The sequence below is a fragment of the Molothrus ater genome, unplaced genomic scaffold (assembly GCF_012460135.2).
Source record: "Molothrus ater isolate BHLD 08-10-18 breed brown headed cowbird unplaced genomic scaffold, BPBGC_Mater_1.1 matUn_MA502, whole genome shotgun sequence".
In the NCBI taxonomy this organism is placed as follows: domain Eukaryota; kingdom Metazoa; phylum Chordata; class Aves; order Passeriformes; family Icteridae; genus Molothrus; species Molothrus ater.
The window spans coordinates 1-13,222 of record NW_023416564.1 but is presented as its reverse complement, the minus strand read 5'-3'; the positions used below and the strand labels follow the sequence as shown (position 1 = coordinate 13,222).

General features: G+C 52.6%; 1 pseudogene; it reads right to left on the bottom strand.

Moving 5' to 3' along the window:
• Positions 1-946: 946 nt before the first annotated feature.
• On the bottom strand, positions 947-8,137 carry LOC118700978 (olfactory receptor 14C36-like; annotated as a pseudogene).
• Between the last annotated feature and the right edge of the window lie 5,085 nt (positions 8,138-13,222).

Sequence of the window (13,222 nt, the reverse complement as noted above, 5' to 3'; positions counted from 1 at the left end):
AAGGGACCATTGTGACACTGCACAGCCAATGGAAGCAAGAGGCCAGTGTGACACAGCAGAGCCTCATGTAGCCAAGGATCTAATGTGACACCAGCATTTTGAAACTGTGGGGCCCTGTGGATCCAAGAGAACAGGGAACAGGTCTGGTTGGCTTGGCCTGACTGGCTGAACTGCCCTTGGCATGTTGAGGGTCTGTTCCCCATGTGCCCCTGAAACACTGGGGCTCTGGGCTTTCCTTCCTGTGGGAATGAACTGGCCTTCTCCTCCAGGTGCTCATGTCTAAAATCAGGATTCTGTCCCCAAAATTCTGTAAATCTGAGATACAGAATCCAAGATATTTATTTGGTTGCTCCTAGATGAAATCTGCCAGAACAGACAGCTCAGGCTGGCCTTGGCCTCTGATGGCTGTGGTTCATCAGCCCTTGAAACACTGGGGCTCTGTGCTTTCCTTCATGTGGAGATTGTGGTAACAAAAAAAATCAGGGCATCAAGGAACCAAGGGGCCATTGTGACACTGTGGGGACCCATGGAATCAAGGCAATCATTGTGGCAGTGTTGGGCTGCATGGTCCCAAGTGCCAGTGTGAAGCAGCACTATGGAAAAGAACCACCCACCTTTCCAGGTGCCCACAGCCAAAATTGATACTCTCCTGAAAAATTCCCTATATGCAAGATTGTCCCAGACAAAAGCTGCCAGGACAGAGAGCTCTGGCTCGCCTTGGCTTCTGGTGGTCACCTTTCATCTCAAGGAAGCCCTGAGGAAACTATTTGAACAGCTTTGACTACTGGAACATCAATGAGTCTCTCCTCCTCTGAAAAACTCAGATGCTCTCCTGATCATTTGTGTCTTTTTTCCCTCATTGTGTATTATGCATGAAATATTATTTTCAGTTACATAATATTATTCTTCTCACTCTACCAGTGTTATCTGACACAAAACACCTCCTCTACATATGGATCCAGGTCACCTGTAAAGGCAAACACAAGAAAGAATGCAGCAGGAATGATTTGTCTCTGCTCCCATCTGTCCCATCTCCTCTGGAGCTGGAGGTGCAGCCCCAGCACTGGGCAGGGCTCAGGGCTCACAAGCTCAGCTCCCACCCAGAGAACTTGCAGAGCCTGGGCTGCTCTTCTTGGCCCCTGCACGCTCAGCCAGGCTGAGATGGACACTGATGGTTTCTGGGCCAGGCTCTCTGAGCCCAGCCCAGCTCCCTGCAAGCTCTGCCAGCTGCCCTGAGCTCTGGGCAGCACCAAGGGCCTCTCTGAGCCCAGCCCAGCCCAGCCGGCTCTGGCCCCACAGCTCTGCTCAGGCCAGGCTGCTCTGGGCACTGCCCCACGGCCTCAGCCCCTGGCAAGGGCACAGCAGCAGCTGCAGCTGCCACAGGACTCAGCCCCACCATGGGGGAAGGTGCCTGGCCAAGGGAAAGGAGGCTCCCTGGCTGCCCTGCTCTCCTCTGCAGGAGATGCTGAGAGCTCTGCAGCCCCTGCTGCCATCCCATCTGCCCAGGGCAGCACAAGAGCCCCGGCCTTGGGGCCCTCAAGAGCTGCTCCTGCTCCAGGCCCAGGGCCCATGCCAAAGCTGGGGCAGCCACAAAGCTGTGCCCATTTCTGTTCATTCCTGCTCTGATCAGGATGGATCTCAGCACCTTGGAGGTTGGTGATGAATTTTACTTTTCCATAGGTCTCTTCTTTCTTGAGCTCTTCAGTTCAGGAATTCAGTGACAAAGGCCCATTCACATTTGTTCAAAACACCCAAACAAGACAAGCCCATGGGAATAATTCAAGTCTTCAATTCTTCTGTGGTTAATTAGACAAACTTCAGAAGTGTATTCGAAGTGAATCTACTATATTCAAAATAATGAATTGTTTTGTCCTGTTTAGTTTTCTTTCCCTGTTTATAGATTGCTATCAGCAATCCTCAGTTGATATTGATCCCCAGCACCTCCTCATGCAGTTTGAACAGATATGAAAATCAAGACCCTCCATGGCTGCCAATCAATCCCACTTTGTCCCTACCCCCTCCCCACCATTTCCCTCATCCAACCCCTGGCACTCAGAGCAGCTGAGGAATGGAGTCACATCCCGGGGTGTCCCCAGGGCTCAGGATTGGGGCCAGGTCAGTGAAATCTCTTTATTGCTGATCTGGACGAGGCCATGGAGGGCACCTTCAGTCAGTTCCCAGGTGAGCCCAAGCTGGGTGGCAGTGTGGCTGTGCTGGAGGGCAGGAAGCTCTGCAGAGGGATCTGGCCAGGCTGGAGCCATGGGCCCAGGACAATGGATGAGGTTCACCAGGCCAGGGGCTGGGTCCTGCCCTGGGCTCACAACCACCCCAAATCCCTGGCTGTGCCCTGCCCCTGATCCCCACAGCCTGCCCTGTTTCCTTCATCCCTGCATTGCCAGGGACTTTCTGGGACAAGGGAGCTCTGCTCTGGGGATGGAGGGAGGTGCAGGTGCCACCACTGGAGTGGGAACCAGAACTCACCAGGTTTGTGTCCTTTGGGGGTCAGGAACTGGTGGGACTCAGAGGCACAGGAAGTTTCTCTTCATGGCCAACAGACCATGGTTGAACAGACACAATTCAGTAACAATCACGCTCTTCCCTGAGCCATGTGCAACGTCCCAGGAGCGTCTGACATGTCCACCATCCACAAGTGATTTCCATACTAAAATTAATTTTAGAAAAATATGGTTCTGTGATAATTATAAGCACACTTAACTCTTGTATCAGGATGCCCATCCTGGAGTGGGGGAAAAGCAGCCTGAACAATTCCTGATTTGCAAAGCTGTCAGTGGTGGATGGAGAATGGGGTCAGGCTGCTTTTGGTGTTGGGAAATGCTGAAACCAGCCTGACTCATTTCATCTCCTCCTGTCCTGGCTGATCTCCCCTCTTTTTTCCTTTCCACCCATTGGCTTTTGTCTCCCCCCAGGCCCCCCAGTGAAGAGCCTGGCTCTGAGTTCTCCATCCCCTCCTCACTGGCACTGCCAGGCTGGGATGAGGAGCCCCTCAGCCTTCCCTGCTCTGGGCTGGACAAGCCCAGCTCCCTCAGCCTCTGCTCACAGCCCAAGGGCTCCAGCCCCACCTTGGAGGCCCTTCCCAGACCCTGCTCCAGCTGCCAGACATCTTTCCTGCCCTGGGGAACCCAACCCAGGCCACAGTGACCTGGATAATCCCCGTCCTTGATGTCCTGGTCACACAGCCCAGCCCCTTGTCCCTGAGTCAGGTTTTGGGGTGGATCCTGTGGAACATCCTTGGGGGAGGCTGCAGCTCCAGGTGGACCAGGGGGATACCAGGGGACAGGGACCCTGCTGGGCATGAACAGCTTTGGACTTCTCGGGGAAACCTGTGAGGGGGGTCAGGGGCAGAGTGACCAACCCAGTGACCTCACACAGCCCTCCTGTGATGTCACAGCCTGCTCTGTGATGTCATAGCTTATTCTCTGATATCACTATGCTGGTCTTTGATGCCACAACCCACTCTGTGAAGTCACACAGCCCTCCTGTGATGTCACACAGCCACCCCTCCCCCTGTGATGTCACAGCCTGCTCTGTGATGTCACAACCCATTTTCTAATGTCACACAGCTGGTCTCTGATGTCACAGCCAACTCTGTGGTGTCATAGTCTGCTCTGTGATGTCAGTCCTCTGCCCTGTGATGTCACACCTGGCTCTGTGATGTCACAGAGACAGCCTATGATGCCATAGCTGCTCAGTGACCTCACATAACCCACTCTGTGGTGTCATAGCCCACTCTGTGACCTCATGTTACCAGATGATAAATTGCCTACACCAGGTGAGCACACACACTGCTGCTTTCTCCAAACACACTGGCCTAAGAAACCACACAATGTCCATTGTGTGAGAAGGGGAACTGAAATTCACCAGCCTCAGTGTCCTGCCAGCTCAGCCAGGCCCACTGGAACATTGGGGTCCACGAGCACCAGGGACCACCAGAGAGACCCCCAGGACAGAAGAACACATGGATAAAGGGGAGGGGAAATGTGTTAATGATTTCAGGGAAATTGTTATCATATGCATCACAGTGAGTGCAGCCATGACAAACCTCTCTGGTTCCCTGACTTCAGGGCAAGGATGGCGAAAATGAAAAGGAGCGGATTCGATGGAGTTGTCTAAAAAGAACTTTAATAACAGGGTGAAAAACAACAAATGCGGAGAAGACAACCACAGTATGAGGGACAGGATCCAAAGACATGAGACAAAGGGGAAACAACAATATATACACTTGGGGGTGGAACACTCTAGAACAACAACCATCTAGGGCAAACAGGTAACCAATAGGGGAGCAGAACTGGGACAACTTAGCATAATAACACCAAAGGCTTCTGGGGGAACTCTCAAGCTCGCCCCAAGTTAAACAAATGATTCTCAGGGCTTGAAGCTCACGCTCAGTGGTTTTGGGGTAAAATCCAGTTGAGTCTGAGTCACAGCTGGGCCAACTCCACACATATGTATGTTTAGTCTGGGACAATCAATGAATATGTATGCAAAATACAGAATGTAAACAGAAACTTTCCTGTACTCAGCATGCACAGCTTTGGGAGGAGCTATCCCCCTGTGCATCTGGCCAAATAAAGAATGCTGCTTCTTAATGCTACATTGGTGTTAAGGAGTTTTTATTTTACTGCATTTTTGGTAACAATCCCACTCCCAAGGAAAGCTCTGTCTGCTGCTGTTCACAAACAGAGAAGGGCTGGTGGGGGATGTGGTGGTTGGAGGCTGCCTGAGGCACAGCCACCATGAAATAATCGAGTTTTCAATATCCTGTGAAAGAAGGAAGGGCACGAACAAAACGTCCACCCTGGAATCAGAAAGGGCAGACCTTGGCCTATTCAGGATGCAGATTTGGAGAGTACTGAATCAGGTCCTGATTTTTTAAAGGGAAGCAGCCTTTAAAAAAAAGGTGTCCAGGAAGGATGGACACACCTCAAGAAAGGAATCTTAAAGGGGAAGGAGCAGCCTGTGCCTCTGTGCCAAAGTTGAACCAGAGAGGAAAATTACTGTCCAGGCTGGGCATGAGCTTTTTTGGGGAACTCAGAAAAAATAGGAAGTGTTTAAGGATGCTGTTGGGTCATGCAGAAAGAAAAGTAGAGAGATGAAAGCTCAATTAGAGCTTCACCTGGCCACTTCTGTAAAAAGTAATAAAGAAAAGTTTTTATAAATAAACTAATAGCAAAAGGAGGAATAAGGAGAATCTCTACTCGATAATGGATGCAGTGGGGAACAGAGTAACTAAAGATAAGGAAAAGGCTGAGCTGCTTAACACCTTGTGTATCTCAATTTTCAACAATAAGACAGCTTGTCCTCAGGACAAGTGTTCTCCTGAGCTGTAGATGGGCACAGGGAGCAGAACAGCCCCCCTGTAATCCAGGAGGAAGCAGCTGGGGACCTGCTGAGCCACTCAGATGCTCACAGGTGTCTCTGGGAGCAGATGGGATCCATCCCAGGGGGATGGGGGAGCTGTGGATGAGCTCCCCAAGCTGCTCTCCATCATTTACCATCAGTGCTGGCTCAGCAGGGAGGTCCCAGAGCACTGGAGGTGCCAATGTGAGCCCATCCCCAAGAAGGGCTGGAAGGAGGAGCTGGGGAACTCCAGGCCTGTCAGCCTGACCTGGGTGCCTGGCAAGGTTATGGAACAGATCACCTTGAGTGCCATCACAGGGCACCCACAGGATGGCCCAGGGATCAGAGCCAGCCAGCGTGGATTTCAATGTCTGCACTGATGATCTGCATGAGGGGACTGAGTCCAGCATCAGCAAATCTGCAGATGACACCAAGCTGGGTGTGAGTGTGGATCTGCTGGAGGGTAGGAGGGCTCTGCAGAGGGACCTGGACAGGCTGGATCCAGGGCCCAAATCCAGCAAGGTGAGGTTGAACAAGACCAAGTGCTGGGTCCTGCACTTTGGCCACAACAACCCCTGCAGCGCTACAGGCTGGGGACAGAGTGGCTGGAGAACGGCCAGGCAGAAAGGGACCTGGGGCACTGATGGACAGCAGGCTGGACATGAGGCAGCAGTGTGCCCAGGTGGGCAAGAAGGCCAATGGCTCCTGGCCTGGATCAGGAATGGTGTGGCCAGCAGGAGCAGGGCAGGGATTCTTCCCCTGCACATCAGCACTGGTGAGGCCAGGCCACACCTCGAGTGCTGTGTCCAGTTCTGGGCCCCAATTTAGGAAGGCCATCGAGGGGCTGGAGCGTGTCTGGAGAAGGGCAACAAAGCTGGTGAGGGGTCTGGAAGAGAAATCTGGTTGAGAGGACATGAGGGAGCTGCAGTTGTATAATCTGGAGGCTCAGGGCAGACAAGGTGGTGTTAGGGAAGGTTAGAATTGGTGAACTCAAAGGTTTGTCACAATAAACCTGAGTGGTTTCCCTGCCGTCCCCCAGCCTTGCTGGCCCAGGGGCTGATGGCATTTGTGCTCCCTCAGGTTCATGTCCCCACAGCAACAGCATGGGGGTGCTCCCCCTGCTGTGTGCAATGCAAACAGGGGCTGCTGAGGCAGTGCTGCCGTGTCTGTGCCTGCAAGGATGGGGCACCTGTGTGAGCTGGGGAGAGGCCAGGGCTGCAGAGGGGGGATGTTGTTGGCAGCTGCATGAGGACGCTCTGGGACGCTGCCCTGGGCTGTGCAGCGCACTGGGGATGGATCAGCCCCTGCTCTGCTGCTCCTTCCCGTCTGCCCCAGGGCCCTTGCAGAGCCCCAGCCATGCTGTTTGCCCCCAGCCTGCCCACGGCCAGCCTGAGGCTGCTCACGGGGCTTTTCTGTGCTGAGCATTGGCCTGGCCGTGTTCTTGAGAGAGCCTGGGCAAGGAGCCTGGAGCCCCCAGGCCCTGGGCTGAGGCGTCAGCGCTGCCCCAGCAGTGCCCATGGCCTGTCCCTGCTGCAGCCCCGGCACTGCCACCCCCAGGGCTGTGCCCGGCCCCGAGAGCACTCAGGCCCTGCAGCAACACCAGGGCCACCAGGGCAGCGGGGCAGGGCCACGGCAGCAGCACTGGCAACACCAAGTGCTGCTGCTGCTGCTGGGCACAGCTGCTGGGCCAGCACTGATCTGCCCCAGCTCTGCACACAGACATTGCTGCTGCAGCTCCAGAGAAGGCAACAAGAGGGGGATATCCAGGAAAACTTGCTGGACTGTGTCAGTCTGTGGCATAGTGAAGGTGTGGAAAAAAAAACGAGATATGGCAGATTTGATGGGTTTAGTTTAGGGACAATATTAAAAAAGGAAAACAATGAAAAAGAAGCTCCAAATTGAAACCAACAAGAAGTATCAAAGACAACTTTTATTACAAATTATTTTCAGAAACTGCCCAGCAGTTTAATGTTTCTTAAATTGTCCAGTCGTCAGTCTCCACACTGCAGCCTGGAGCTCCTGGTTCCTCAGGCTGTAGATGAGGGGTTCAGGGCTGGAGGCACCACCGAGTACAGAACTGACACTGCCAGATCCAGGGATGGGGGAGATGGAGGGGGGCTTCAGGTAGGCAAACATGGCAGTGCTGAGAAACAGGGAGACCACGGCCAGGTGAGGGAGGCAGGTGGAAAAGGCTTTGTGCCGTCCCTGCTCAGAGGGGATCCTCAGCACGGCCCTGAAGATCTGCACATAGGAGAAAACCATGAACACAAAACAAACAAAGGCTAAGGATGCACCTACTACAATGAGCCCAAGTTCCCTGAGGTAGGATTTGGAGCAGGAGAGCTTGAGGATCTGTGGGATTTCACAGAAGAATTGACCCAGAGCATTGCCTTTGCACAGGGGCAGAGAAAATGTATTGGCTGTGTTCAACAGAGCATTGAGAAAGGCACTGGCCCAGGCAGCTGCTGCCATGTGGGCACAAGCTCTGCTGCCCAGGAGGGTCGCGTAGTGCAGGGGCTTGCAGATGGACACGTAGCGGTCGTAGCACATGATGGTCAGGAGGGAAAGCTCTGTTCCAATGAAGAAGACAAACAGAAACACCTGTGCAGCACATCCTGAGTAGGAGATGGTGCTGGTGTCCCAGAGGGAATTGTGCATGGCTTTGGGACAGTGGTGCAGATGGAGCCCAGGTCGCTGAGGGCCAGGTTGAGCAGGAAGAAGAACATGGGCTGTGCAGGTGGTGGCCGCAGGCTACGGCGCTGATGATGAGGCCGTTGCCCAGGAGGGCAGCCAGGGAGATGCCCAGCAAGAGGCAGAAGTGCAGGAGCTGCAGCTGCCGCGTGTCTGCCAATGCCAGCAGGAGGAAGTGCCTGATGGAGCTGCTGTTGGACATTGCTTCACTCTGGGCATGGTGGACTGTTGAAACAAGACATTGACAAGCTCTTTGAGTCAATCCTATGGGTATTTTAGGAATTCTCTAAAAACTACTCCTCTACATGTGGCGGAACTTCACTCAACATTTTTATTTTTGAGCTTGGTTTGTGCTCCTGAGTTCCTGCCTCTCTTCAGCATTGCTCTCAGCCTGAACCCTGGGAAGCCCAGAGGGAAAACAGGGCTCCCTGGTCCCAGTGCAGTCAGACCTGCTTGTCCCCACACAGGTGCCCTTTGCTTATTGCGCCTTCCTCTAGTTCAGCATGATTGAAATTAAAATGTGCTTGAAAAATAAAGTGGATTTTTAAAGACTCCAGCTTTAAAGTCAGTTTCTCTAAGCCCTTCTCTCTTTCCTGTGCATCTGAACAGGAACGGATACCAAGGGTTGCTCTGGCTCTCTGCTGCCCGGAGTTGTGCCTGCTGGGAGCTGTTTCTCTCTATCCAAGCCTTGTCCCTGCCAGTGCTGCCAGAGCACAGCCCAGCCCTGGGGGCTCGCTCTGCCCTGCAGACCCCTCCCAGCACAGGGCACTGCCCAGGGGCATCTCCCTGGCAGCAGGGCCTTAAGGGCAGGCCAGACAAACAGAGATGCTGCAAGCCAAGGTGCTGCTGCTGCTGTCTGTAGGAGAGGAGGCTGAGGAGGCACTTTCTGAGGGAGATCTGAGGCCCATCTGCTGATGCCCAGGCTGACAGTGCAGGAGTCTCAGGGACACAGCCAAAGCTGAGAGCCCCTTTCCCTTCCCTTTAGGAGAAAGCTGAGAGCAGCCCTGGCCATGCAGCACCATCTCCAGAGCAGGAGGAATCTGCCCTGATGGGGGTGGCTCCTTGCACCTGGAACTTCTCCCCTGCAGCATCCATGGGAGCTGCCGGGCAGGCTGAGAGCTGCCCCTGGCAGGTGGCACATGCCCTGGGCTGGCCAAGAGCCCTGAGGGCTGCAGGAGCTGCTCTGCAGGACAGCCCTGGGCAGCCCTGGCTGCAGCCCCAGCTTCAGCCCCTGCAGCCGTCCCTGGCAGCAGGAGCCGTCCTGCCCTGTCCCTCTGACGGTGCCCAGGGCAGCCCCGCTCTGCAGCACATCCCTCCTCCTCTTCTCCTGCTCCTCCTGCTCCTCCTGTGCCACAGAGAAACTGGGAGAGTCCTCCTGACACATCCCCCAGGCTCTGGAGTGTGCTGGCTTCAGGAGATCCCTCCAGGAGCACAGGGGACATTGCCCTGCACCCACACACTCACCATGCACAGGGCTGTGAAGATCTTTCCCCAGGTGAAGTCTCAGCTCAATGTCTTCCCAATCCTGATTGCCTTCAGCCTGTCTCTGCCTGGCTCCTGTCCCCTCAGTGCCTGCAGGCAGAGCCCTCAGCCCTGCTGGGCTGGGAGAGGAGCTGGCCCTGGGAAGAGCTGTTCCTTTAAAGCTCAGCAGTACAGACACAGCACAAGGACTTTAATGAGCCTCTCGGGGATTTGGTGTTGTTTACATCAGACTCAGTCCCTGAGAGTGTCTTCAAAAAACTTCTCAAGAACTCAAACTTAAATTAAAACTCTGAAATTTCTGAAGTTTTAATGGGTTCCACTGAGGGACACGACTGAGAAAGTGTCCCCAGGTTCCAGTTAGAGCAGAACACTGCAGGCAGTGATGACAGCTGGGGACAAACAAGGCCAAGGTGTCTCTGGTGCTGAGCAGAGCTGGATGTGTTTGAGGAATGCCAAGGGCCAAGGCCTGAGCCCCAGGCCTGGCCAGGCAGATCCTGTCCCTCCCTCCTTGCTCAGGGCCCTTGCCGGGATGGGCACTGGCATGTGGGGATGGGCAATGCCAAGGGCAGGAGCATGGGGCGGCCCCTGCCCGCTGCTGAGCAGGGACAAGGAGGCCATGAGGCCCCAGGCCTGCAAGGGTCACTTGTCTCCTGCTCCTGCCTCAGGCCCAGGCCCAGCAGCCACGGCCAAAGTGCTGCCCAAGTTGGCTCTGGCAGGGCTGTCTTGCAGCTGCTGCCCATGCCTGTGCCCTGTGCAGCCCAGGCTGTCCTATGGTGTCCCTGCCCTGTGCCTCTGTCCCTGCAGGCTCTGGAACAGTTCCCCCTGTATTTTTTGGACACACACCTTGGCAGATTGGAATGTTGTCCACATGGATGGCTACAGAGCACCAAAACATACATTCTCATCCCTTTTTTTCTGAAAATAGAGGATCATAAGTCCCTATACTATCCTTTCCTGGGGTTTTCATTATAATGAAACTGACCTTTCTGAATAGAAGGGTGTCCTTCTTTGTGTGTAATATCTAATACAAAGGTAAAAATAATTTGGAATCATTTTAGGCATTGGAAATCATGACCATAGCACTCCAGGAAGGGGCCAATTTAGAATCCATGCATTTTGCAATACAACTATTGTTCTGGAAGCTTGAAACATAAGTGAAGAGGACAACTGGAAGTGACTTTGTCCTGCAGCCTTATGTTGCTTCTTTTTTAAGAATTTGTGTGTAAAATTATAACTAATCTGATGTCACTTGTATTTTAGAGGAAAAAGGGGGTGATTAAGGGTAACTAAGGCCTATCGTCAGACATTCTATAAATCTTTAGATTACTGAGCCCCAAAGGATAAGTTATCATGGTATACCTTGATAAAGGGTCCCTTTATCAACACCATATGGACCACCCCACAGCTGGCCTTTGGACACTCAACTTTTCAGCTGCCTCATACAGACATGGTCATACACACAGACAAGAGTGCAAAAAGTTTCTCATCTGACTCCACCAGATCCCACTGGCTCTGCAGAGCAGTCAGAAAATACACATTGAGTCTAATGAGGAAACAGGGTACTGTGGAACAGTGCAGGCTTGGCCTTACAAGCACACTCATCAGCATTTGTCAGCATCTGTCAGCATGACTGACCCCACTTATTGTATTCTTCCTCTATTTTCCTATGTCTATTTCTCTCCAAACCACCTTGATCCCTCCCTTTTCCTTCTCTGGTTCTTCCCCTAACATTCCATATTAAGTCTAGTGAAATTCAAAAATGCTGCTTCCTTGCACCCCAATATTAACCCTGTAACACTAGGCACTGATACCAGCCATTCTGCAAAGCCATCTGGAGAGCCAATCTGCTGACTCATGGTGATAAGTTTTCTTCCCAGACCATGAGGCTGAGGTGCTCCTGGAACATCTGGGAATGTTTTTATTTATTTATTTAGAAATTTATTTTTAAATTTAATGTATTTTATTTATTTATTTAGCATCTTTTACCGTGGTCCACATGTTCCATATGGTATACCATGTCCCCTGCTACAGAAGACTCCAGTATCACTGCTCTTACTTTCAAAATGGAGATAATACAGAATAAACTTCTGTCCTTCAGTGGAACCAAACTACTGACAGAGGTCTGATGTGAATATCTCCTGGTCACCTTATGTTACAGTGATTGACAGGGGTGTTGGCCAAAAAATATCTCCCAAGGCTACAGCCATCTTTTGACAATGTGGAACAGGTCTTGGACCACATAATTCATGTTGTAAAACTCATCCCCCGGCTGCCCCACCTGGCTGAGCCCTTCCTTTGCTGACAGCTCTGCCTCCTGCCTGCCTCTGCCTGCCCACACAAAGCCTTGGACTGTCCCAGACTCCTTCTGAGGGATGTGTTGCACCACAGCCCTGCCCTGGGAGGGAAATTCCAGTCTCCTTATGTCCAGTCTGGACCTCCCCAGCTGCTATTTTTATTAATTCTTTCTTTTTTGTGTTTTTTCTATTTGTCAAAAGGATCCACCATCTCTGAAAGCACCCTTCAGTCCCTCCCAGGGCTCTCCTCTGCTGTCCTCAGTCTCCACCCCACTGAGCACAGAGCTCCTCTGTCCCTGTACACTGCTCATGTGCTTGAGGCCATGGCTGCCTGCACAAGGAGGACGGTTCTTTTCTACAGGAAGGAAACCACAGAGCCCCAGGGTTTTGAAGGCAGATCAGAGGCAGTCACCAGAGGCCAAGGTGAGCCAGACCTGTCTGTCCTTGCAGCTTTTGTCTGAAAGCAACCCTGGATATTTGGGGAATTTTGCAGGTGGAATTCCATTTCAGCCATGAGTGCCTGGACCAGAATGACAGTTCTTCTCCACAGGAGGAGAGGGCAGAGCCCCAGTGTTTCAAAGGCTGATTAGAGACAGCTCCCAAGAGGCCAAGGCCAGCCAGACCTGTTTGTCTTGGCAGCTTTTGTCTGGGAGCAATCCTTGGGTAAAAGAATTTTGGAGGCGGATTCCCAATTTTGTTATGGACACCTGCATTGAAAGATGTTCTTTTCTATGGAAAGAAAAGCAGACCCCACCCCTCCCCCAATTGTTTTGAGGACAGATGAGAGGTGGCCTCCAACATGCCAAGGCCATCCAAGCTGTCTGTGCTGGCAGGTTTCATATGGGATAATCTGTGGATTTAATCAAATATGGAGGTAGAATCCCAGTTTCGGCCATGAACCCCGGAGGAAAAAGGAGAGTTCTTTCCCACAGAAAGGAAAGCACAGAACTAGATGAGAAGCAACCCTCAACATGCCAAGGTCAGCTGGACCAGTTAAGCCAAGCGAACCAGAACTTTCCCATGTTCTTGGATCCCTGGGTCCTGCAGCATCACAATGGCCTCTTGTGTCATGAAACCCTGGAGTATCACAAGAGATCTTGTTTCCATAAGACCCAGCAATACCACAATGGTCCTCCTTGGCTCTGCAGCGCACAATGGCCCGTTGCTTCCATGAGGTCTTGCAGTGTCAAAATGGTTCCCTTGGTTCCATGGAAATGCACAATGGCACAATGGACCCTTGGTTCTATTGGCTCCTCTCCCAGGATCGCAATGGCCCCTTGGTTCCACAAGGCCTGCCTGTGTCACACTGGCCCCTTGCTTTCATGAAGACCTATAGTGTCACACTGGCCCCTTGTGCCATGGGGACTCAGGGTGCCAGAATGTTCTCATTGCTTTCA